The sequence below is a fragment of the Sminthopsis crassicaudata genome, chromosome 5 (genome assembly GCF_048593235.1).
Source record: "Sminthopsis crassicaudata isolate SCR6 chromosome 5, ASM4859323v1, whole genome shotgun sequence".
Taxonomy (NCBI): Eukaryota; Metazoa; Chordata; class Mammalia; order Dasyuromorphia; family Dasyuridae; genus Sminthopsis; species Sminthopsis crassicaudata.
The window spans coordinates 179,214,103-179,238,728 of record NC_133621.1 but is presented as its reverse complement, the minus strand read 5'-3'; positions in this window follow the sequence as shown (position 1 = coordinate 179,238,728).

Genomic DNA, 24,626 nt, shown 5'->3' with positions numbered 1-24,626 from the left:
TATTAATAGATCTAAAACTAATATCTAATGCAATAATTATCAAAACTCTCTAGCAATGTGTAACCAATAGAAAAGTAGATTGATGGAATAGATAAAATAAATAAGACCTGGAAACAAACTGCGTAGCTGTCTCATGCCTGATTGAGAAAAGACCATTAAAATTTGAAATTAATAGATAATTGACAACACTGGGGAGAGCAGTGTTGGTTGATGAGGGTAAAAGCCAGACTGCTTAGAGATAAGAAGACAGAGGAGAGGAAGTAGAGGCACCAGTTAGAGACAGTCAGGCTTTCTCGAAGAGTTTAGTTACAAAGAGGAGAAAAGTAGGATAAAAGCTCCAGGAATGGCTGGATCAAGTGAGGGTTTTCTGTGGATGGAGGAGACATGGGATTTGGTGTAATTGGTTGGTTTATAGAGCAGTTGTGATGTAGGATATGTCTCTATGCATGGAGTTTAGAAACTGAAACATAGGATGATATGATAAGAAATGCATGGTCTCATATAGAAATTCTAGTTCATGTTATCTATTTCAATTTTATATATCTTTTTATATTACTTTAAAATTTTTTTAAAGCTTTTAATTTTCAAAATAAATGCACAAATACTTTTCAACACTCACCCTTGCAAAACCTTGTATTCTAAATTTTTTTTCTCCTTCCCTTCCCTTCCATCCCCTCCCCTAGATGGCAAATAATTCAATATATATTAAACATGTGCAATTCTTCTATACATATTTCCACAGTTATCAGGGAATAGCATACATATTATTAATTGAGTTGGGGATGGAATACTTAGAAGTCTTGAAACAGATAGGACATCACAGGATAGGACAGCTAGGTGATGAAGTAGATAGAACACCAGCCTTGAAGTTAGGAGGACCTGAGTTCAAATCTGGTCTCAGACCCTTAACATTTCCTAGCTATGTAACCCTGGACAAGTCACTTAACCCCAATTGCCTGAGGGAAAAATTTTAAAAAAATATTAAGATTAAAGGACCAGAAGTTGGAAGAAATCTTGGAGCTTATTTAATTCAATCTTTTCATTTTTCAGTCAGAAACTGAGACATCCAGATAATGGGGAAGTTCCTTGCAATGTCCAGCCAGATCCTGTTCTGTTGTATTTGATAGGAGTGTCACAGAGAGAGAAAGAGAGAGAGAGAGAGAGAGAGAGAGAGAGAGAGAGAGAGAGAGAGAGAGAGAGAGAGAGAGAGAGAGAGAGAGAGAGAGAGAGAGAGGAACAAGCTGAGTTATTAGTACAGTACCTTCTTATTCAGAATGTGAAAGGCTTCATTTCATGGACTCAGATTTGAAACCATTTACCTGTATTTGGGCAATTTTTATCCATTTTTCTACACTTTTCATGGTGCTGAGTACTGTGCAGAGTCATGAAAGAAAGACTCAATGAGATTCTTTGGGGTGGAATGTTAGAGGAATTTGTGTTAAAATTTATTGGGCTGATAAAATATTGAAGCAGAAATGGATTACAACCTAAAAGGAATTTCTGCCATCAGAGAAGCTGAATGTGGAGCCTGAATGAAATGTAATCTATGTTATATGCAACTGATGCTTCATTTTTGACTACGCATTTATTAATGCAATTAAATTTTGTGTTTAAATTAGAACCTTAAGTCAAGATAGATAAATAGAATAGTATGAAGAGAAGGCAAAGAGTTATGGTCAAGTTACTTGGGGCCAAGTCAGAGTCTGAATGATTCATATGCTGGGCTAAAGATGTAGAGCAAAAAACAGTATGGCAATGGGGCAGAGTTCTGTTTGAGATGTTACAGGACCTTCACTGTTGACTTGATTCCAACTGCTATCCTTACAACTTGCTATACAGAGTCACACATGTGAAAGATATTTATTACATAAGCAAGGTTAGGGTTCCATTCCCACTTTAATTAATGTAACTAACAGGTGTTAAGTATAAGGGTGGTCACACTGGATGATATGACTGAATAAGATGGTTTGTACAAGACAATTCCTTTTTGAGGTGTGAATCTCTTTGGATCAAGAAGAGATTTGCAAAGTTGGCTAACTTGTCTCTGGGGAGTTTAAATGACTAAGTGATTTTAGCAGTTACTTAGTTCAGTGACAAGTATCAGAGGAATCCAAGGTCAGGAAATGCCCTGTAAAGGTAGTGAATTTAAAGGGACTGTTATACACCCTAATTTTAATGACCATGTTATTGGAGAAACTGGACCATTAGTAGAAGATGCATCAAACACTAACATAGACACAAAATAGATAGCTGATGGAGGAAATAGTTTCAAGGAGTGTATTCTCCTGGCATGAGAGAAGAGAGCTGGGTGTTCTTATTCAAGGAAAAGTGAGCAGGCTAGGGTCACTGGAATGAGGAGTAGGATACAAGAAGTAAGGTTTAACAATACTGGAAAGGCAAAGGGAAACAAACAAGAAAAGAAATGAACAAACATATCTTATAACACTACTTATGATTAGCCACTTGAACAGTTTTCACTAGATTATAGGTTGAAGCTGTATTACCACTGACAGATTGACTGAGGATTTACAATTTCCCTTTGGCACACATTAAAACCAGTGTGGAGGTTGAACATGTGAAATCCTTTAAGAATGGTTGTGATACTTTATAGCAGCCATCTGTTCCTACTCCTACTCTCCCAGACAGCTAAGTGACTTCCAGGCTTCCATGATAGCCTAACCTGGACATGGATTTTTATAAAGACAATCACAGATGCCAGATTTTTAATAATAAGCCTTCTGCAATGACGTCAAAGACATTGTACAGCCACCTGCTGAAATTGCTGCAGGCTTGTCCTAAAAACATTAAGTTGTAATGAATGAGGATGGACAGATGTGTACAGTATTTTGATGTTATAGTAACAACAGCAAAAAAGGACAGCATTCTGAACTTGAGAAACAGACCTTTCTTCTCCATATAATTCTTAAAATTTCAGTTGTAGGAAAAGGATACTACCAATATTTAAAGAAGAATCTTGCAAAATGGCAAAAAATATGGATAGCACACTATAGAAAGTTAGGATTGGAAAGTACCATAAGATAATCCTCTTCTTTGGCAGGAAATAGTCTTAGAAAGATCTATGGGTACAAAAACAGCATGCCAAATGATGATTTATTTTCCTTTGGATCTATGTGGAATGAGTAATATATTACAATTTAGCTAACATCTCCATTCATAGTTATCTACATGTTGGAATTATAGGATGTGAGTTTGTATCCTGCTTAGCTACTTACTTACTATCTGTGTAGTCTTGGGCAGGTTACTTCTTCCTCCCTGGATGCGTTTCCTTTATAAAATAGGTCTTTAAGATTTTTTTTTTTTAAGATCTAAAGTTATCATCCTAAGATCCTATTAAATATAACTTCCACTCCTCAATAGAGATATAGTAGGCTACAGATGCAAAACGTTGTATCTGCTATTATGTAGAATCCAATTGTAAGTTTGTTTTGTTTTACTTTATGTTTTTGTAGCCCTCATTGGGACAGGTTCTTGCTACTTTAAAGAGGAATGTTTTCCCCTGCATTTTTCTTATCCTTAATACATAAAAAACATGGAAAGTTGAGGGAAAAACACTCAAGCCTATTATAAAGAACAGTTGTAAGTAGGTTATACTGCTATACTCAGGGCAGAACTCTCAAACTGCTGAGAAAACTGAATAGCAGACTGGCAGAAATAAGGTATAGAACAATGTTTCACATCATATGCCAATATAAATTCTAAATGGATATCTGACAAATTTTAAATTTTTCATCATAAACAAAATAAAGGAACAAAGAAGATTTTTTTTTGGAACTATACATAGTACAAGAATTTATGACCAAACAAAGGGTAAAGAAGATAGAAGATAAAATGGAAAGTTTCATAAATTAAAAATTTTTGTACAAAGTAAACCAATAATACTTAATTAGGATGATGAAGTCAATAATTTCCTTTCAACTCATTGACTTTTTGGTTCACTGACTATTTCAGATTTTTTTTAACTGTTAATATATTTATTATTCTCAAGATGGACAATTAATTAAATATCTTAGAAGTAAATTTCATGAGCACAGCTTGTGATAGTATCTTTTGCATTATTATAGGATCTGCAATCATGTACATACATAGATAATTGACTTGAAGAACTCTACCATAGCAAGAATTCCCAGAAGAGTTAAATACATTTTTTTTTGTACAAAGAGGAAACTCTTCTTAGCGAAATCTTCATGCCATTTGTTCAAATATGAGCAGTGAGAATCATTGAATTGACAATATATTAATAATAGGCTTGACTTCTAAAGATTATAAGACCTCTAAGAGTCAGATAAAAGGACACAAACAGATGTATATAGGGGATAGAAATGGATACAGACTGAAAGACACAGACACAGAAATTCCTAGCTTCATGCAGACATGGAGAGAGGCCTGTGTATCCATATGGACTGTTCAGGGTGCCATGTGGACCCAGGGATTAAGCCAGATGGAGAGAGAGAGAGGCAAAGCTTCAATGAGAGAGAGAGATGACCAGTCTTTCTCAGACCTGAGGAGAGACCTGCAGGTCATACCATCTGCTCAATCCCAGAGGGTTAAATGACTGATAACACAGCAGGGAATGATGTGTATCAAGGAGTAGAATGGATTTATCTTTTTGCTGGTATTATGACTCATGGAATTTGAGAGGTATGTTTAGGAGGTAGAACATATCAGAGAGGAAGTTGCTTGATACTCCTAGATAGGGTGGAAAAATTTTGTCCTAATTGTGGAAGGGTTTGGGTACAAGAATATTCTGAGTTTTTCTCAGGGTAAATAAAATATATTTCATATGAATTTTCCTTCCTTCCTTCCTTCCTTCCTTCCTTCCTTCCTTCCTTCCTTCCTTCCTTCCTTCCTTCCTTCCTTCCTTCCTTCCTTCCTTCCTTCCTTCCTTCCTTCCTTCCTTCCTTCCTTCCTTCCTTCCTTCCTTCCTTCCTTCCTTCCTTCCTTCTTTCCTTCCTTCCTTCCTTCCTTCCTTCCTTCCTTCCTTCCTTCCTTCCTTCCTCATCTCTATATACATTAAAGATCTCAGACAATTTGGGGTCTGAGCGAAAAATATTTTGAAAAAAAATTTCATCTGAAATCTTTTTTTTCTTTTAATGTGATAAATAAGAATATCATGATTGTCCTAATAAACTTTTTTGTTTAGTATTTTATTTAATTTTTTTCAAATATATGTAAATCTTTTTAAACATTCTTTTATAACAAATCAAGTTCCAAATTCTCTTCCTTCTACAAAAAGAGGCATTTAATGTTTCTGCTTTTCTGCATTTGTTTGTGAGGTTTTAAATTCTCTGATATATGATCAATTTTTGTGAAAGTGCTAGGTACAGCTGTTCATTCAATTTTTTCCAGATTCCTAGTATATATAGCACATAACTTTTCATTTATTTCAGGGTAATGAGAGAAAGATGCAAAATGTCTTCTTTAATAAGGCATGATCCAAAATGATCATTTAGTGAAAATTAGGAAAAAATAGGTAAGAAAAAAATTTGAAAAATTGGTGTAATTCTAATTAGGTTTTTAAGCTAGAATTTTATCAGCTTTTTTTCTTCATTAGCCTTTTTACTAAATATGTAAGAAGTATAAACAGCATAGAACAAATGCAATATTTTCTATAAAAGGTAAGGCATTGGAAACATCTGACTAATATTTATTACCTATTCAATCAGCATGAATCTAGAGACTAGAGTTTTCAGTGACGCACATTAAAGACATACAAATTTAAAAAAAAAATTAAGCTGACCTCAAGAAAATTAAATGCACGTTCTCCTTGCTAAAACACATGGCTCTTATAATGTTTTTTTTTTCCCAGCAGTCACCTGACTACTTTCATAGATGGGTACATTGTGAATGATGGTAACAGCCTAACTCAGTTATTATTCTTATTTAACATTTATTAAACACATACACTAAGGAGACATTGTACAGAACAATTCCAGAGAGCTAGGAAAAATAAATGAAGTGATAGGTAAGCATTAGTTCCTTGACAGAACAGTAGCAAGGCCTGGAATTTTCACATGATTACCCATCAGGAGAGAAAGCTCTATCATGAAAAATAATAATTACTTCTTTTAATAATACTTTCCACTTAATGCACTTTTCACTTGTCTTACTGCAGAGCGTTCCCTTCTCTTTTTTCTGTGGAGTTATCAGCCCTAGAGTTATCATCCCTATTTCATGTGTATATCAAGGGGAATGATTTTTTTTACTGTTAAAAGTATATTTATAGAACTTTTCATGAATATTAAAGTAAATACTCTATTGTACAATCACTTGCAATTTATAAATGGAGGAGTTTTAAATAAGACAATAAATATTATAAGCGCAATTTAATTTTTGCAATATTCATAGATATAAGTTGAATCCTCTGAGTAAATTGATTAGCATTTCCCAATGCTTTCACCCTAGGATAACACATTCTGCTTGGCTGATTCAATTCACTCCCCCCCAATTCCTACTCTAAATAAGCAATTGGGGTTATGTAAGCAGTACATTGATGTTCAAATATTCATTAAAAGAAAGGCTACTTGAAAGGAAAACAAGAATGGAAGGAGTAATTGTAAGCAAAACTTTTACCCAAGTCACAAAATACAAGTTGAGAAAAAGAAAAGAACTTGAATATTTGGTTATCTATGAACACTTATTTTCTGAGGTAATTAATGGATTTGACTAGAGCCAGTTTTACGGTACTAGATGTGCAATGTTCTGCCTCTTGGTCTGTCATGCCAAAGACATGTCAACTCCCATGATGATTTGCCAATTTAGGCCAAAGAAAACAAGTCTGTTTTATCATGAAAAAAAAACAACAATAAATTGTTCATTTTATGGTTAATAGATCATCACTACTTGACCTATTTTTGTTTTTGTTTTTTTGTTTTTTTTAACTGACAATGAAAGCATCAGCTTTAGGTGAATAACCCTTCTTTACTCATATCATAAATTGCTTATTATCTAGGAGGATTTAATCAATAATCACATTTGAAGGGCTTTAAACAGCAGAACAGTCAGGAAGGTACAGATGAACACCAGTACTGAATTAAATGAATAATTTGTGGCTATCTGACCATTTCACTCAAATGATTTAGGCTAAATTATTTATTTCAAATTATATTTTTTGATATGACTAATATGTTTCCTATAATTGAGAAAAGGCATTTTATAAATCAAGAAATTATCAAATAATTAGCTATGGACTTTCCTCTATATGTAATAAGCATCACCATAGAGCTCATCAGACTCGGAGGTGAAATAAAAAATGAACAAATATGGAAGGAATAGTAGTAATGATGATAATTTTAGTACTCTAATAAAATGAATATCAAAATGAATATGAAAATGACTAAATGAAAAAACATATTAAGCATTTATTATGTGCTAATTGCTGGGAACACAAAAGGAAAAAGTGAGGCAGTCTTTGCTCTTCAGAAGTTTACACCTAATTGGCAGAGATGAGAAATCTCAGTTTCAAGACAAATGGAAAGTCCTAGAAGACTCAGAGATTCAACAGAAGAGTAAATGGCACAGGTCTGGGGTCCTTAGGCTTTATCAGTACTTTAGATGAGAGAGCAAGGAGTCCAGATCCCAGAAGCAGGGTAGATGCAAGATCTGGAGCACCTTAGGAGGCAATAGCATGACATGAGAAGATAGTAAATCCTGTGATCCTTCATCTTAAGGAAAGGAAAGAGTTGGTGATTCCTCTTTCATCCAAGCTATATGAAAAGTCAAGAAGTCCAGAGGATCTTGGGCAGCATCAGCTGGTAAAGAGTTGAAGGAGAAGGACATAATGTCAGGATGTGTCCAGTCTTCCTGATATGCAAAAGATATGGAGATATAGACATTATAAAAAGAACTTGATAAGACCCTCTAAAATTTTTGATACGCACATTTTAATATTTGATGACTTCAGAATAAACATGGAAAGGACAGTAAAATATGTTAAAAATTAATGAGAAATTAAAAAATAAGAATATAAAAACTGATGTTTTGGATCTTTATGTCATACATACACACACACATAATACAATAACAACAACATTTTTTGAGAAAAGAATCTCTAGGTTCTGGTCATATAGAGTACAAAAAAAATTGTCATATAGCACCTCTTTGACAAGTGAAACCCTAGAAAGCTATTCCAGATTTGAGGTTATTTATGTTTCATCATTCATAACAAGCCACAACTAATGAGCCCTCATCAATGTATTTCTTTTACTAGCCCAAACAGGGAACACATTAGTTTAAAAGAAAAGACATTTATTTAATCAAGCAGCATAAATTTAAATTCCCACCATATATAAGGAGAATATACTATGTCATACTTTATTTCTAAGAGAGGAGACACATATAGAAGCACAAGTGATAGGGAAACGTTCATGCAAAAGCACAATCATAGGGATATAATGAAAGGGCATTTAGCCAGGAACTGTGTTCGAAGGAATACATTCTGGCTGGGATAACATGCCCCTGATGCGATAGGAAAGAAAAAAGCATTTGTTAAGCACTTACTACCTTCCAGGTACTGTGCTATATGATTTACAAATATCATATTGCTTGATTATCATACTAATATTGTGAGATAGGTGCTAATGCTGTTATTTTATAATTGAAGAACAGAAGCTTAGGCAGAGGTTAAGTGACTTGCTCAGGATCATAGAGCTAGTAAGTATCTGAACTTGATTAAACTTAGGTCTTCCAGAATCTAGCCCTCCTGTTCTATCCACTGCCTTATGCAGAGTTGCCAATGGCCACTACTGATATGAACACATCAATTACTTTTTGTCCTTCTGAACTAGGGATCTCCTCTCTACTACCACCTGCTGGTTTGTGTGCCCAACTCAGGTTGAAAAAGCTTTCCATTTTAAGCTACTTAAACTTTTAAAAATTGTTGACACTAACTGGATTCTTCCAGTTAATCAGCTAAAAAGGCCTTAAGTATTTGTTTATTTTTAAAAAACTCTTCTTTTTTGTCTCCTTTCAGAACCACAGCCTAACTATTCTCTGAGTTGTGGTTAGAAAAATACTCTTAATTTAGATCCTGGACCTGGAAAACTATTCCCGGGTGCTCAACTTTGCACAACTGCAAAGAAGGTAGATGAAACTGTGATGAGGAGAGTCCTTTTTTTTTTTTTTTTTAAACTTTTTTTTTTATTTAACTAAGTATAAAATAAGAAAAAACAGAATAGAAAAAGAAAGACAGAAAAGGAAAATAAAGAAAACAAAACAAAAACATTGTCATGAGTCCTGCAGAATATCAGGGAAGATTCAAAATATATAACAATAAACTTCTATTTTAAGAAAGCATATATGATAATTCTACTCCTTAACTTGCCTTGCTATTACTTAACCTCCCCCCCCCCCCCATGGATCCCTCTTTCATCATTTCCCTCTACCTTTTCTTTCCCTTTCTGTCCCATTCCCATTAATCTACACATCTTGTCCCACTCCTAGGAACACTAATACACTAATCTTTAAGTAGCCTGCCTTATCCTATGCCACCTTTCCCTTTCTCTTTATTCCTTTCCTATTAATCTATACAACTTGTCTCACTACCATTACTCTATCTACTCTTCAATAACCCCCTTATCCTTTATGCATTGCCCATTACTCTATATACCTTGTCCTTCTTCCATAAATCTACACATCCTTCTATATTCCACTTTATCCTATTTCTTCTCCCTTTATTCATTATAGATTTTGGAGGGGGCACTATACCCTTCATGATTTTTACATATAGTGTTCCATATTTAGCCCATTACCGATGTGAATAGGTTTTCAGAACTACAAGCTCTTCTCCCCTTCTAATGCCTGTGAATGTATTCTTTTTTTTTTTTTTTACATTATCATTCATAAAAGGTCCTTTAATTTATTTATTTTATTTATTTTTTTATTTAGAATTTTTTTCCACAGTATATATGCATGAGTAATTTTTTTTATAATATTATCCCTTGTATTCATTTTTCCAAATTATCTCCCCCTCCCTTCACTCCCTCCCCCCGATGACAGGCAATCCCATACATTTTACATGTGTTACAATATAACCTAGATACAATATATGTGTGTAAATACCATTTTCTTGTTGCACATTAAGTATTAGATTCCGAAGGTATAAGTAACCTGGTTAGATAGACAATAGTGCTAACAATTTACATTCACTTCCCAGTGTTCCTTCTCTGGGTGTAGTTATTTCTGTCCATCATTGATCAACTGGAAGTGAGTTGGATCTTCTTTATGTTGAAGATATCCACTTCCCTCAGAATACCTCTTCATCCTGTGAATGTATTCTTCCTCTGTACCTCATTTGTATGACATAATTAATATTTTACCTTTTCCTGGGCAGTTTTGCTTTTTAGAATCATATTGTACTCAACTCTGTCCCAATCTTTCTTTCAAGCTACCCAATTACTGATGTCACTCTTAAACACATGGTATACATCTCCATGTAAAAATCATAAACAATTTGTCCATGTTGAGTTTCTTGAAATTAATCTTTGATATTGGCTCTTATATGTTAAATTTTCTATTAAGAGTCTGGTTAAGATAAAGTCTTAAAAATCTGCAAGTTTGTTAAATGTTCATTTTTTTTCCATTCAATATTATGGATAATTTTGCTGGATGTGATATTTTTGGCCACAGGCTTAGTTCTTTTTATTGCCTATAAATGATTCCAGGACATGCAGACTTTTATTGTGGCTACTTATAAATCCTGTATAATTCTAATTGTAGCTCCAGCATATTTTAATTGTGTAGATTTGTTTGTTTGTTTGTTTGTTTCTTGCAAAATGTTCTCTTTGATCTGGGAGTTTCAAAATTAGGCAATAATATTCCTATGTGTTTTTTATTTTTCCAAAGGATCTCTTTGAGGTGATGATTGGTGGATTTTTTTCTATTTCTACTTTCTCCTTATATTTTATCACTCCAGTACAATTTTCTTGGATTATTTTTTGCATTATTATGTCAAAGTTCTCTTTTTTTTGGTCACAGCTTTCAGGTAGTCTGATTATTCTTATATTTTCTCTTCTTGTTTTGTTCTCCAAGTCTGTTGTTTTTCTTATAAGATATTTTACATTCTGCTCTACTTTTTCATTCTTTATTCTTTATTTTGTTATTTCTTTGTTATTTCATAGCTTCATTAACTTCCCTTTGCCCAATTCTAATTGTCAAAGAATTATTTTTTCGTTAAGACTCTGTTTCTCCTTTTCTAGTTGGTTACCTTTCCCCCCATCATCTTATCTTTCTTGGATGGTCTTTATTTTTTAAATCTTTTTTGAGTTCTTCTCTAAATTCCGGACAAGTATCAATTTAACATTACTCTTGGGTAGAAGAGGCTTTTTTTTTTTTTTTTTTTTTAAACTTCAATGTTCTCCTCTGAGAAGATTTGGTCTTCCCTATTCCCATAGTAAGTTTCTATGGTTGGGTTATTTCTTTTTTGCCTTTTCATTTTTAAAAATGAAGTATTAGTGTAAGCACCTCTAAGATTGGATTTGGAAAAATGGCATCTCTAGCTCCATGTAAGCTCTCTCCTCTGATCTGAATCCCAAACCCCTTCCTGAAAGTGTGTCCTTGCCCTACTGCTTCTGCATTCACTTGGTGTGCTGGTTTCTTCTTGCCCAGGGCCACATCTCTGTTGTGCAGCTGGGACTGTTCCTCCTAATCATCAGAAGTTCCCTCAATCTTGGGAGTCAGATCCTTATTCCTCATGCTGTGAGGGAGGTGAAAGTTTCTGTGGTTTGTTCTGAGGCTCCAGCCAAACCCACCTAACTTCAGTGCTCTCACTGGCTGTTTCTATGGAGCTAGCCCAGAGATGTTTACACTTCATGCTAGTTAAATTCAAGTCCTGGGGAGAGGTCTTTTTTTGGGGCTCCATGCATGTCAGGAGGACCCTTATTCTGCCCCAAGTCTTCTTTATTTTTCACCAGTCTATGTTTACTCTGAAGTGCAAATTTTGTTCTATTTGGGGGAAATTTGGAGAGCTTGAAATTTTCTGATCTACTCCCTATCTCCTTCAAGGAGATTTCTTTTAACTCCTTATTATATATCATGTTCCCTACAAATTATTGGGAGTGGGCTGTGTGGAGAACAAAAATATCTAGTGACCTTTTTCCTATTTTTTCCTAGCAATAAAATAATTTTCTTTCTCCAATTATATAAATATGAAATTGATAGTCACATATAAGTTCTGGCCTTATTTTCTCAATACACAAATAAGACATATTCATGATAAATTGAGGATATTCTCAGAAGGAAGACTCAGAAGGAAGAGATTAGAAAAGGTTTCTTTTAGAAGGCAGAACTTTAGCTGAGTCTTGAAGGAAGTTGGAGAAACCAGGAGGCAGAGATAAGGAGAAAGAGAAGTCCAGGCATGGAGAATAGTCAGTGCAAATGCTTGGAGAGAGGAGATTGTGTGGAGTGAGTATTGTGCATCAGGAACAACTAGGAGGATAGAGTCACTAAATCACAGAGAGGGATTTGAAGGGAGAAAATGAAAGTCTGGTTCAGGTGAGGATCAGCAACTGATCAAGCTCAGCTCTTCTGCAATCCAGGACTGTTCTTGACACTGCCTATCCCTTGTAAATCCTTTTTCCCATGATGAAAAGTTAGTTTTTATTTTCTTGCATATATTTGTATTTACTAATCTACATACATTTTGTTTCTTCCAAGAGAAAATAAATTCCTTGTGGGATGAGACTTTGTTTTTTTCTCTGTATCCACAGAGTCTAGAACATTGCCTGGGGAAAAGTATGTAATTAATAAATGTATGATGGATTTTAACATGGCAATATTCAATGGTTAAGGAAATAGCAAAGGGACTGATGATAGGAAAAGTGGGGAGAATAGTAGATTGCATCATTATTACCAGAGAAGGTCTTGCTGGAGGTAACATCTTAGGAATGTTGAGAAATCCTGTAATTATCTGAGAGGAGAAGGCCTAATGTTTATAAAAGAGCTCAACACTTACTAGTGCCTTACATCCAAAAGTAGGTAATTAATATGACTAAAACAAAAAACTAAGTGCCTAAATGCTTATCTTCTTAGCTCCACAATGTTTTTTATGAGAATAATATACATCTACATCGAGAATAAAAGTTTGAGAAGGAAACAAAATTTTGCTAATGATATTCTTTTTTTGAGGGGGTTAAATATGATTTATTTTAGATAACTTACATACCATGTTTTTAAAAACAATGCCTGCACTCCAAATAAATCAAGGTCAAAAATAAATGAATAAAGCTCAAGATGATATCAGTCCAAGTTTGTCTAAGTCCTGGTGTTATATAGATGAAAAAAAAAGCAGCAGCCAGTTATGATGTCAGGTAAGTCAAAGTAATCAGCTGAATTTGGTAATATTTCTCCTATCCTTAAAAAAACTCATTATGGGGTCATACTATCTTCACTGAAGTCAAGAAAGTCCATTCAGATTCATGTTTTTTCTTATGAAGAACTGATAGTTTTTAAAATTAGCAAGGATATGTTCCATTTGTTCTGGAGCTCCCATCATAAAGGGTATACCTATTATGTATATATATATATATATATATATATATATATATATATATATATACCTGGAGTTGTATAAAAATTCTAAAAGAAAAGGGGTCACAAATGGATAAAGTTTAATAAGTCCTAAGCTAGAATACTGATTGTATATGCACCACAAATAAGTAAATAATAGATTATTTATAATTCATAGGAGAAGACATTTTGTTTGCATTCATTCCTACATTTCTTGAAAGGTAATATTTTCAGGAGAGGTTCAATTTACTTATGATAAAATTTGTACTATACTTTAGACCAACTTGATTTTGTATTTTTATACATAAGAGAATACTAAAAGAAGAGCAAAGCAGGCAATTAATTGCCTGACTGATTTTTAATGTGTACTGAGATTGCAGTTGTTGGTGACAGAGGTTGAATTTCTGGAAATAAGCCTATTAAGTTCTTTATTAAGAGTTTCTACCAATGAGATAATTTTTTTTCAGTTGCTTTTAATTGCTATAGGTCATCATTGAGTCCTCTTCCGATTCTCAAATTTGATGATTTTTTAAATGATAGAATTGATTACAAGTTTTAAAAATCTGTTAATTTACCATCCAGAACTTAAAACATAACTCAACAGGGATCGGTCCATTTAATAGAAATAGTTGCAGGAAATTTCTTTTTAATAACTTGTCTTCTCTTTTTTGAATATCAGTGAAAAAGTTTTAGTAAGATAAGGAAGAAATCACCAAAAGGCAATTTCAAAGATTGATCAATAATCATTTATTAATCATCAGGAACTGCGCTAGATGCTATGGATACAAGTACAACAAATGAAACAATTTCTACTTTTAAGGAACTTAGTTTCTATTAGGAAATATAACATTTATGCACACGTATATATGTTATATTTATAATATATGCATGTATCCATATGCAGAAGAAATAAAAGGTAAAGTTGAACACAAAAATGTTAGGACAAAAAGGTGCTAGCAGTTGGAGGACAGTAATCAAGAAATACTTCATGTAGATGCTGCTGCTGAAATTTTCTCTTGAATGAAGAGGGGTTCTATGAGGTAAAAGTAAAGATGGCATTCATTCCAGGTATGTGGAATAGGTAGTACAAAGGCAAATAAATCAAGTGTTATGTTTGAAGAAAAGAGTTGAGGCACCCCTCTTTTGTGAAACCTTTAAATTTAGGAAAATGGCATAATTATGCATATATGGAGTAATGTATATAATGTTTGGATGCTGGAAAAATAGACTGGAGCCATTTTATGAAGGGGTTTAAAAACCAGAGTATATTTTTTCCTAGAGGCAATCAGGAGCCATCGAAGTTCAACAAGTGGAGGAGTAATCCTTAAGGAAAATAACTTTGGCACCAATATAGAAGGGATAAAAATCTACTACTTTTTGGATGCTTAAATTATTTCTGCAATTTTATTTTTCAGAGTTCAATTATTACTTATAGTTGCTAGAACAATGCAATTCTCAAACACTTTGAATATCATTCATCATATAGGAACTGATCATGAGTCTTCATTGTCTTTTTTCATTAGGCTATTTATATGTTTATTCTATAATTTATATCACTGAGAAATTAATGTGATTGGCAGTTCTTTTCCTTTATTTGACCTTTTTAATTAGCTTTCTTAGAGTAAAATAGAAAAAAAAACTTTTGTACCATTTATTATTTCCCCCTCCAACTATGAGAAATACTCCTACAAAATAATCTAAATTTGGAACCACTGAATTTAGTATCATCATATAAACTATTTTGGCAAGCACTCATGCTGTGTTCTCAGGCTGGCCACAAATAAATCTTGGTTTATTGCCAGGTCAGTGGATTTTTCATGGTAATAAAATGGCTGTTAAGAGGAACTAAAAGTCTGGTGATTTTCCTCTTTAGTTTTCCAAAATAAAAATGATTTATTGTTATAAAATTGTCATAGTTTGGAAAACAGCAACAACAAAATTACTTGAAAAATTTGTATTGGGAGTAAATATAGGATTCTGAATGATGAAATGCTCTCTGACTATAATAGCCTTCTACCATTTTAGCCAGTATTCTTATTTCAATTGATAAATATATGCTCATGAACTTGAGAAAATGTCATCTAATAGAGTATTCCATGTTTTGACTTTGTGATGAAAATAAACCTTGAAACAAGGAGGAATGTATGTCTCAGCGAACTTAGATACGCATTTGCATTTTTGATCTTATTGCATGTTTTTCTGGTGACTTTTCTTCTACCCTCTAACAAAATCTCTTTACAAAAACCAGGAATTAATCAATAATCACTTTGTGTTTAGTGTTGATATACGTTGGATTTTGTAAATGTTAGTGATTTTTTTCCTCTTCCTCCTTAGCTTAGCTGATGTCACAAAATGTAGTTACAAAATGTCAGTCTTGTCATCTGATTATGAAATGAGTATTTTACTCATTTAATTAAATGAGTATTTAATTAAATTGAGTATTAAACAGTTAATTAAAAGAAAACTGGTCATTGGCTGAGTCAAAAATCATCTGTGCTTCTAAGGGTCATGAAGCCAAAGTGGAAGAAGGAACCTTGATCATAAGTGAAAATTGTACTTGTGGTGGAAGATGATTTCTCTCTCCCCTTTTCCCTAATCTGCAATGTAATTTTGAACTGGAGTTATTTGAATGGTAAAAAACATTTCATTCAGTATGGAGCAAAGGCACAAACTCCCAACATTGCATAGATATAATTCACTCAATAGAGTGCTGGGCTAGCATTTTAGAGAAAAGCTGAAGAAAGGAGCAGACTTGGGGATCCCAATTAAGAATTTTTCTTAGCAAAGATTTTTGGGTCCCATGGGAAAGTTCACCCAAGGCTTATGAGGGGAATGTTAAATATCTTTCTGTACTATCATAATAAATGCTTTTGCTATAAGTTGATTGTATGTATTTGTCAACTGTTAATGGGAAGCTTATCAATGGGGACCATGTAGATATCATTTTTGGAAACCATATCCAATGGGCACAGTCCTTGAAATTGAAAGAAGCATTTAGAGGGGACCCAATTCACCAGTGAAAGTGTAAGGAAGAAGTGAGTGGGAAAGTGGGAGAGAAAATAGAACTAGATCTGCTAGATGTGTTTAAAGGTTAGTTCAATTTGATTCACCTACTTCCTGAAGTATTGTGATGGTTGTTGTCTTTAATGCATGAAGAAAACCAAAGTGACATCACTATGCGGGATCAAGGTACAGAGTATCTGACTATGGCTAATCAAAGCAATATGAGCTTGGAACGTTCTATCACAGATTGTCCACATGCTTACCTTGTGTGGGTTCTCCATAAAATGGTCTTATAAGTAAATGTACTTTGGGTATTCACATAACTTTGCCAGCTCACTGGTGCTTGCTACAGTAGAATTTGAATGCTTGGCAATTCAGTTTGAGAAAGGACCTCAGTATTTCCTACCTAATCTTGTCAGGTGATCCTTCCTAAGACAATTTCAATGGAAGCAATTCAATTTCCTGGCATGGTGCTAGTATAACAACAATGAGGTCAGCACAATAGCTCTGTAAACCTTCAATTTGGTAGGCAGCCCAGTACCTCTTCTCTCCTATATTTTCTTTTGGAACCTCCCACACACTGAGCTAGCTTTGATAATGCATGTCCCAACCTCATGATTATTGTGTACATCTCTGGAAAGCATACTGCTAAGATAAGTGAACTTATCCACAACATTCAAAATTTTTTATGTTTTACAACTGATGGTTATGTTCGATGTGGTGCTGGCTGGTAGAGAACCTCTATTTTCCTGATGCTAATTGTCAGATCAAAATTAGCACAAACATCAGAGAACTGAGCCACACTCTGTTGCATCTCAACCTCAGAGTCCGCAGTACACGTACAATCACCTATGAACAAAAAGTTATGCACCAATTCTCCTTCCACTTTAGTCTTGACTGTAGCCTTTTCAAAGTAAGTAATTTTCCATTCATGCAGTAGCTAACTTTGGTGTCATTTTCATTTTTATTGAAGGCATCAGACTACAATATCTTCTGGTGGCTGTCAACATGCTCTTTCTAAAATGTAGTTCTGACCATTTCAATCTCCAGCCCCTGACCTCTCCACATTCACTAAAATCCTGTGGATACTTATTAACTACTGCAGTGATCCTCAAACTTTTTAAATAGGGGCCAGTTCACTGTCCCTCAGACTGTTGGAGGGCGGGACAATAGTAAAAACAAAAATTCACATTCTGACTCGGCCCCTCAACCCATTTGCCATAACCTGGCTGGCCGCATAAACGTCCTCAGCGGGCCGCATATGGCCCACAGGCCGTAGTTTGAGAACCCCTGAACTATAGGATCAAATATAAAATATTGTCTTTGACATTCAAAGCCCTTTATAATCTGGCCTCTCCTACTTTCCCAGTTCTCTTACTTCTTACACATCCATCCAACCATCCACACACTCTCATTCAGTGACATTGGCCTCTTTCTTATGCTTCATATAAACCTCTCCATTTCTAGTTGGGCATTTTCATTGACCATCTCGAATGACAGGAATATTCTCACATCTTGTCTCTGCCACTTAATTTCCTTGGCTCCCTTCAAATTCCAAATAAAATACTGTCTTTTATAGGAAACTGCTCCCAATTTTTCTTAATTTCCTGTATTGATTATTTTCAATTTATCTTCTATATAGTAAATTTATATATATAATGGTTATATGGTTGTCTCTCTTTAAGTTATGAACTCTAATTATTGTGATATTATGTTGTGATTATAACATATTTGTTTTCTTTTTATTTGACTGTCAATGTAATTTAAAATGATTTACTTTAAAATTTCCAAAATTGGGTTTTCTCTCCTAGAATTCTGATAAATAAGTTGTAAAGAAAAAGAGAACTATTTCCTAGCTACCAATTCCTCCCTACCTCTGAACCTCATTTAAATATACAATCCTTAGAGTCCTTGAGCTTCCATATTCTTCAGATTTTGTTTATCTCTCCACTTAGTTTTAATCTCAGAATCATTTATTTTAATTATAGTCTAACAACTAACAGTCCAGGATCTCTTCGACCATTCCTGCCATATCCAATCTGTCACCAAATCCTGACCATTTATTCTTATAATTCTCTTTCATTTAATTTTCCCTTCCTCTAAGAAGCTCATGATGTAATGGGGAAGATGAATAAACAAGCTACAGTAAGGAGGTGGAAAGAAGTAATTAAGAGAAAAAAGGAACTTAGGGGGGTGGAGCAAAGATGGCAGGATAAAGTCAGGAAGCTGCTTGAGCTCGAAACCACACTTTCCCTCGAAAACCACATGAAAACAAGCCTCTGAACAGTCTGATAGAATGAAACACTCCAGTTCAAGGTAGACTGAAAAAACTTCAAGAAAGGTCAGTTTCATTGGAGTGCTCAGCCCAGGGAAAGCAGGTGGAGAGGGTCTTATTCTAAGCAAATCAGCAACTAATACTCTCAGTTCTGGTTCAGTAGAGGAGCAGATCAGTGGAGCGGCTTCCAGTCCCAGCTTAGAAGGGAAATTCTGGGAAACCAAGCTGTTTCCTTAACAGAGCAGGCAAAATTACCCCCTGCAAACAAAAGGGGCCCTTGTGCTGAAAGCCAAGTTCAGAGTTGCACAGGAAGCATGGGATAGCACTACCTTTACCCCAGTAGCATAGCTCAACCTTAAAAGTAAAAAAAAAAAAAAAAAAAAAAAAAAAAAAAATAGCAAAAAAGAAATACCAAAAGAAAAGGAAAGAAAATGAGCAAGAAACAGAAAATTACTTTGACCATAGAAAGCTATGATGGTGACAGGGCAGACCAAAACACCAACTCAGATGAAGACAGAATGTCCATAGAAGAAATCTCCAAGAGTGAGATAAATTGGTCTGAAGCTCAAAGAGGCTTCTTGGAAATGCTCATAAAAGACTTCATAAAGCAAGTAAGAAAGGCATAAGGAAAAATGAGAAAGGAAATGAGAGGTAAACATGAGAGAATCAAGAGTTTGGAAAAGGAAGGGAAAAAAATTGCCGGAAGAAAACAGGTCCTTAAATAGTAGAATAAACCAAATGGGAAAAGAGATACAAAAGATCAATGAAGAAAATCACATATCAAAAACTAGAACAGGGCAAATGGAAGCTAATGACTTTGTGAGACAGCAAGAATCAGTCAATCAAATTAAAAGAATGAAAAAGTGGAAGAAAATGTGAAATACCACATTGGCAAAACAGCTGACCTGGAAAATAGATCCAGAAGAGATAATTTAAAAATTATTGACCTACCTGTAAGCTGCCAGACAAAAGCAATTCAAATATCAAGGAGCAACAGTAAGATTATGTCTTATAACTTCTACAGCAAAGGATTGGAGGGCCTGTAATACCATATTCCAGAAGGCAAAGGACCTGGGCTTACAACCAAGAATTAACTACCCAGCCAGACTCAGCACATTTTTCAGGGAAGGAGATGGAGCATCAATGAGTAAGAGACTTTCAATCATTTCTATTGAAAAAAAATCAGAATTAAACAGAAAATTTAATCTACAAACACAGGATTCAAGAAAACTATAGAGAGATCACGGAACCAATGAAATCTATCCATGGGTTCCATCTGTAGACCTCCAGAAAAGAGTTCTGTTCTAAGGACTTTTATATTTTCAGAATACCAATTGGAATACCCAGGTTACTTATCTTTTACTTCTTACTTCTAAGGTATGACCAACCCTGCCTGAACAGTCTGACATAATGAAACCTCTTATCAAGGGCAACTAGGCAGAACAGTGGATAGAGCTCTAGCCCTGAAGTCAGGAGGACCTGAGGAAAATCTGGTCTCAAAGACTTAACATTTCTTTGCTGTATGACCCTGGGCAAATCACTTAACCCCAATTACTTCAGCAAAAAAACAAAAACAAAACATCTAATCAGATATTTATTCATAAATTCTGCTAGATAACTTCTTGATACTAGGTCATCATCCAAAATATGCTACACCTTTTCTACAACCACTACTTATCTTCTATTGTCCTTTGAGTCTACTGAAACCTAGATTTCTTAGAGACTTTCCAAGATTAATGGGCATAGATATAATAACAATGGGGAAAATAGGATTTTGAACTAGATAGCAGTTTAGGGTTGTTTAAAAGCACTGCACTCTTTACTACAGGAGAACTCAATGAAGATGCCATCCAAAGCTGTCCTGTCTACTCTGAGATACCTGTAATTCCTAAGAAATTTTTCTCCCCTTCCATTAGGCTACAAGTTTGTTTCTTTTTCTAGTTTTGCTTTCTAAAGTCAAAGAAAGAAAAATGTAAATCCTTTTCCATTTGATTGATAGCTCTTCATATATTTAAAGACAGATACCATGTTAGTTAAGTTTTTTTTTTTTTTTTTTTTTACCAAGCTAAATCCCATTTGATGGTATTATCTCAAAGCCCCTCACTGATTTGGTTCCCTCCAAATCTTCCACATAATCTCAAATATCAAACTGATTTTTTCCCCCTGAGGCAATTGGGGCTAAGTGACTTGCCTAGGGTCACACAGCTAGGAAGGGTTAAGTGCCTGAGATCACATTTGAACTCAGGTCCTCTTTACTTCAGAATTGGTGCTCTATCCACTGCACCACCTAGCTGCCCTCAAACTGATATTTTTAAAGTATAGGTCTGACTATAGCATTTTCCTATTCATAAAAGTCTAATGGTCCTGTTTGATATTCAAATTCTTCATAAATGATCCTTATCACTAACCTCATCCCCAAACGAATATCTTTCCAGTCTTCTTAGATTTTACTCCACTCCAATTATTTTATGATTGAGTGACACTGGCCTCTTTACTGACCACAATCCTTCATCTCTTAACTGATCATTTTTACTCTGTCCCTCATGCCTGGAATTCTCTTTCATTTCTACTTCCTAGCTTCCCTTTCTTCCTTCAAGTCTCAGCAGAGCCCACTTTCTGAAAGAAGTCTTTCCTAAAAATGTTTCACATGATTGCACATATATAACCCCTATCTAAGGGAGTGAGAAGCAAAGAAGGGAGGGAGGATGCACTTAATACATAGTAAACATTTAATAAATGCTAGCTGGCTATCATAAAAAATTTTCCTTTCCCTTTTTTGCTGCCATCTTTTCCAGATCCTTATCACTTTATTCTTGCACTATTGAAATAGTGGGATAGTGGTCTCACTGCTTCAAATCTCACTCCATTCCAATCTATGCTCCATTTAGCTGTCAGATTTTCCTAAAGTACAGGGTTTACCATATCATCCACTAATCAGTAATGCTATTGGCTCCCTCCAGTATCAAATATGAAAATCCACTGCCATTCAAAGCTGTTCAATTTTAATCTTTCAAACTCTCTTTGCTGTTATGGAAGACATGGGATCTCCCTACTTTTGGAATTTTTTCTGGTTATCTCCTATGTCTAGAATTCTCTCTTCATTTCTGTTCCTAACATCTCCGACTTCCTTTAAATCACACCTAAAACCTTATCTTCTACACATAAAACTATTTCTAATGCTCCTTTAATCCAAGTATCTTCCCTCTGTTGATAATGCATAATTTATCCTGTCTTATGTCTTGTTTTCAAATAGTTATTCATATTGTCTCCCCCATTAGACTGAATTCCTGAGAACAAGGACTATTTTAAAATTGTGTTTTATTTTTGTTTTTCATTTTTCTTTGTATGACTGGATTTGGCAATGTCTCACCCAAATAAGCAATTTTCTTGTTGACTAACAATATACTAATTCTAGTAACTATTTTACTTTCTCTTTTTTTTAGTTTTAAACTCCAGAAAATTGGTGGGAAAATTTATAAGATCTTGTTGATTGAATTTGTGCTATTTTAAGTTCTGATTCTGAAACTAGGTCATTTAAATACTTTATTTCTTATATTGTTAATTTTGGAATTTTATAGTTTTGTAAATATTTATTGGCTTCATTTGAATTTTCAGTTTTGGGGCATATGAAGTATGATAATTTTTGATCATTATTTTTCTTCTTATGTGGTTTGGATTCCTTTTTTTTTTTTTTTTTAAACTAACTTGTTACTTTTGGAAATTTAATTTGATTTTTTAAATTAGCAAATAAGATAATTGCCCACGTATTTTAATTACAATTTCAGTAAAACTTTTACTTTTCTTTTCTCAATTCAGAATTTCTTTTTGTTTTCAATTTTATCTTTTCATTGATTTTCCATATTTTGTTAGTTTATTTAGAGATTTAAATTGTTGATTTTATTTCTTTATTTTAGCTGTATGTATTAATTTATAGATCTCTTCTTTTTCTTTTTTGTTGATGTTGATGTTGATATTTAGATATACATTTTCCCCTAAGAACTGCTTGGGCTACATTTCATAAGTTTTAATAAGGTGTTTTATTTTACTTTTCTTTGATTTTTATTCATTGTTATAATTTTCTTTATTGTTCCTATGAATATTTTTGGTTCACTTTGTCTTTCTGATTATATCATTGAGATTCCACTTACATCTATTATTCAAATTATTGTTTCAAATTATTTTTATTAATTTTAATTTTTTTGTGTGCTACAGATTATAAATAATGTATTTAATATTTCTTCTTTTGTAATTTTATGAGTTCTTTTTTCTAACATATGGTCAACTTTTACATAGGTATCACATAAATCTGAGAAATATATTCTTTTTATGATTCTTCTTCACAAATTGCTAAATATATGTTGTCTGATTTTTCTAAAATTCTATTAAAATTCTTCATTTCATTTTCACTTTTTTTATTTTTAGATTTGTTTAAATGTAAAAAGGACAGAAAAAAGTCCTCAGCAATTGTATTATTATGTATCTATTTCTCTCTGTATTTACTTTAGTTGCGATTACAATGATATAATCGTAGTATAATATCCTTATTTATGGTTCATTTAAGCATAATATTATTAATTCATTTATCTTTTTAAACTACTTCTGTTGTTATTATTGTCTTATATATAATGCCTGACACTCCTGCTTTTTTGGATTAAGCTAATACATAAATAATAGATTTTATTTCAACTTCTCATTTTGATTGTATATATATCTCTGGATTTAAATGAAGTTCTTGTAAACAAATTATTATTGACTTTTGTTTTCTAATCAATTATGTCATGCTTTACCATTTTATGAGTAAGTTCATCCATTTGATATTCATGGTTATGAATTTTAGGTTTAATTTTTTTCCTCATGTGTCATTATAACATTTACTCTCTTTGCCTATACTTTCCTCTTTATATAAAAAAATAAGATGGAAGAAAAAGAATGTAAGCAATACTAATAATCCATAACTTCTTCCCTTCCTCCCTCCCTCCCTCCTTCCTTCCCTCCTCCCCTCCCTTCCTCTCTCCTTCCTTCCTTCCTTCCTTCCTTCCTTCCTTCCTTCCTTCCTTCCTTCCTTCCTTCCTTCCTTCCTTCCTTCCTTCCTTCCTTCCTTCCTTCCTTCCTTCCTTCCTTCCTTCCTTCCTTCCTTCCTTCCTTCCTTTTTCTTTCTTTCCTTTCTTTTTCAGAAATTTTCTTAGTTTAAGTATCTGATTTCAAACTATTAATGATGCTTACATATTTTTGCTGCCATTTTCTTCAGTTCCTTACTGGCTTGCCACATTTCTTTAAGGTGTTCCCTCTTATTTAGATATTTTATTTTGTCCCAGTTTTGCCATAATCCTTGCTCCCTATAGCCATCTGGATTGCCTTGCTGATAGCTCTGTCTCTTTGTTGGATACTGATCCCTTGACCACAGCATGGCACTTAACCATCTGGAATAGCTGAAGAGGACACAATACAACAGGAAAGGGAAATGTTTCATGTAGATTCAAAGTTTCCTAGAATATCATGGTTTATTGATTAAATGTAGGGTCAGAGTGCTTTTGTTTATTTCCATGATACATCCAAGTAGGAATAATATTTAAAGAAGTCCAACACTATGATTTTAGCTGTAGTATAATACCACTTTTTCTACTATTTCATTGAAGGATTTTTTTAAAAGAGGGAAATGGGCATGTGCGGTGTTTTTGCTAGATTCTTGATTTAGAAAGGAAAATATTTTCAGAAATCAAATAATCCTTTTTTTACTCCAACTTGTCTATTAAAGTGACCTATGTAAACTCAAAGTTAAATGGATTGGTTGTGTTCTTGTTTTATCTGTCCAATTGGGCTATAAATG